Genomic DNA, 231 nt, shown 5'->3' with positions numbered 1-231 from the left:
ATGTCCATCAAGTCAGTGATGCCATCCAGCCATCTCATCCTCTGTCGTCCCCTTCTCCTCCTGCCCCCAATCCCTCCCAGCATCAGAGTCTTTTCCAATGACTCAACTTTTCACATGAGGTGGCCATAGTATTGGAGTTTCAGCTTCAGCATCAGCCCTTCCAATGAACACTCAAGACTGATCTCCTTTAGGATGGACTGGTTGGATCTCCTTGCAGTCCAAGGGACTCTC

Source organism: Bison bison, unplaced genomic scaffold, assembly GCF_000754665.1.
Source record: "Bison bison bison isolate TAMUID 2011002044 unplaced genomic scaffold, Bison_UMD1.0 scf7180017864497, whole genome shotgun sequence".
Classification (NCBI taxonomy): domain Eukaryota; kingdom Metazoa; phylum Chordata; class Mammalia; order Artiodactyla; family Bovidae; genus Bison; species Bison bison.
Note: the sequence above shows the minus strand (reverse complement) of the source record.